A 2,098-nucleotide genomic window follows, 5' to 3' on the forward strand; every position below is an offset into this window, starting at 1 on the left:
ACAACCCTCTGGGTCCGACCACGAAGCCAATTTCCCAGCCAGCGGATCGTGGTGGAGCCAAGCCCGTGCTGGCTGTCCCTTAGAATGTTAGCCTGGGCCAGTCCCTCAAGGATGGCCTCCTTAATAAACTTTTCTAAGATCTTCCCCAGGATTTTGGGAAACTGAAGTCCTTTATTACTGCTCCCAGAGCATGGTCCAAAAGAATGATGCACTGAACATCCCCTTCAGATCTGCCTCTGCTGCAGCATGATCCTTTTCATAGAATCATAGAAAAATAGGGTTGGAAGGGCCTTGGGAGATCATCTAGTCCAACTCCTGCTCAAACCAGCACTATCCCCAACTAAATCATCCCAGGCAAAGTTCTGTCCAGCTAGGTCTTGAAAACCTCCAAGGATGGAGATTCCACCACCTCTCTCGGTAACTTGTTCCAGTGTTTAACTACCCACCTAGAGAAAATTCCTAATATCTAATCTAAACTTCCCCTGCTGCAACTTGAGGCCATTGCTCCTTGTTCTGTCATCTGCAACCACTGAGAACAGTCTAGCTCTACTGAACCCTGCCCTTCAGTTCTCTCAGCCTGTCCTTATAAGTCATGTCCCCCAGCCCACTCACCATTTTTGTTGCCCTCTGCTGGACTCTCTTCAATTTGTCCACAACATTTCTGCAGTTGGGGGGCCAAAACTGAACACAATACTGCAGATGTGGCCTCACCAGTGCTGAATAGAGGGAAATAATCACTTCCCTTGATCTACTGGCAACACTCCTACCAATGCAGCCCACCTGTTAGCCTTCTTGGCAACAATGGCATATTGCTGGCTCACATTCAGTTCATTGTCCACTGTAACGCCCAGATCCTTTCCTGCAGAACTGTTACCCAGCCAGTCAGCCCCCAGACTGTACTTGTGAATGCTGGGCCTGTATGAAGCAGTTAGTATTTGCTTCAGATTTGGCTGATTCAGGGGACAGTGATTTGATTCAGTGATTCAAATCACTGTCCTGAATCGATTAGGCCAAATCTGATTAGGAGATTTGGCCTCTGGCAAATAAGCGGAATCTCCAAATCGGAGAGGCCCACCCCACCCACTCTCCTAGCCCCATCAGTGGCTGCCCTGCCTGGCCCCAGCTCCTGGCTCTCTGGGGGGGGCCACACTGTGTGGGGGGGCTCTGTCATGACCCACACCTACTGTCCTACCCTGAGCTCTCAGCTCCTTAAAAAAAAAAGCTCCCGCTCATCAGCTGCTGCCAGGTGGGGCAGGGACATCCCCACTGCCCCCTGCAGCCCCACACTTCATGGGAGGCTCTGCCACAAGCCTTCCAACCCACACCCACCCTCCCAGCCTCCACCCCCATGGCTGCCCTGCCCAGCCCCAGCTCCCAGCTCTATGGGGGGAAAAAAGCCCCAAACTCACCAGCTCCTGCCAGGCAGGGGGGAGATCCCTGCTGCTCCCCACTGCCCCACACTGCATGGGAGGATCTGCCATGAGCCCCCAGAAGCCCTGATGGCTGCTGCTGCAGCCGATGTGTGTGGGGGGGTTATTTTATTTTAAAGAACCAGGAGCTGGGCCAAGGCACGACCACCATAGTGGGGACTGGGAGAGCAGGTGGGGGTCAGGGGCAGTGCTCAGGGGATCTGGGGGAGCAGGCAGGGGATGGGGACTCGTGGGGGTCCCCCCATGATTCTCTCCCCCCACCCCCTACTTACCACCACGGAGTCCAGGTCTAGATCCATGCAGCAGTAAACAGCTACTGTCTGAATCTTCAAAGCTCTCCATATCTTTTCTGAATTAATTCAGAGAGCTTCAAATGAATTCAGACTTTTTTGGTGGTCTCCTGATTTGATTTGACTTCATCCCTGCCTTCAGAGACTTGCACAGCAAGCGATATAAGGAAAGGCTGCGGGATCTGGGACTCTCCAGCCTGAAAAAATGAAGGCTGAGAGGGGACTTGGTAGCAGCTTACCCCTACATCAAAGGTGTACATCAAAGACTTGGTTTCGTAGTTTCATAGTTTCTAGGGTCGGAAGCGACCTGAGCAGATCATCTAGTCCAACCCCCTGCCATGGCAGGAAAGAATACTGGGGTCAAACGACCCCAGCAAG

At 52.7% G+C, this 2,098-nt stretch overlaps 1 long non-coding RNA gene across 1 annotated transcript in view; it reads right to left on the bottom strand.

The window, feature by feature from the left end:
* Window positions 1–2,098, bottom strand: part of LOC109324899 — a 10,389-nt gene that overhangs the window by 7,924 nt on the left and 367 nt on the right. The gene's annotated exons all lie outside the window — the stretch shown is intronic.

Source organism: Crocodylus porosus, unplaced genomic scaffold (assembly GCF_001723895.1).
Source record: "Crocodylus porosus isolate Cpor-Errol unplaced genomic scaffold, CroPor_comp1, whole genome shotgun sequence".
NCBI lineage: Eukaryota > Metazoa > Chordata > Crocodylia > Crocodylidae > Crocodylus > Crocodylus porosus.